The sequence below is a fragment of the Sinocyclocheilus anshuiensis genome, unplaced genomic scaffold (genome assembly GCF_001515605.1).
Source record: "Sinocyclocheilus anshuiensis isolate Anshui unplaced genomic scaffold, SAMN03320099.WGS_v1.1 scaffold419, whole genome shotgun sequence".
Taxonomy (NCBI): domain Eukaryota; kingdom Metazoa; phylum Chordata; class Actinopteri; order Cypriniformes; family Cyprinidae; genus Sinocyclocheilus; species Sinocyclocheilus anshuiensis.
Window position 1 is genome coordinate 2,009,773 of NW_015548228.1, and position 297 is coordinate 2,010,069.

A 297-nucleotide genomic window follows, 5' to 3' on the forward strand; every position below is an offset into this window, starting at 1 on the left:
AAAACGATTAGTCTGTGCAAGAAACTGAACAGTATTTATATCGTTTTTTACCTCTGATTTTCACCGCAATGTCCAAACTATCTGAACTCAGCGCGTCCTCCTGAGCGCGTTCTCGACAGCAGGCGCGTGAGGTGTCTTCTTCTTGCTTTACGGCAGATCGCAGACTTACGGCGGTGTGCATTACCGCCACCTATCTCTCAAGTGGACCATTGACACTCCTAAATGAGATTGTAGATAGAGTGTCAATGGTCCATTTGAGAGATAGGTGGCGGTAATGCACTTATAAGTCTGCGATCT

The 297-nt window shown here is 46.1% G+C and overlaps 1 protein-coding gene across 9 annotated transcripts in view; it reads right to left on the reverse strand.

Annotated features, from left to right (window-relative positions):
- LOC107654534 (rho GTPase-activating protein 23-like) overlaps nt 1-297 on the reverse strand; it is an 83,681-nt gene that overhangs the window by 2,912 nt on the left and 80,472 nt on the right. The window lies entirely within an intron of this gene.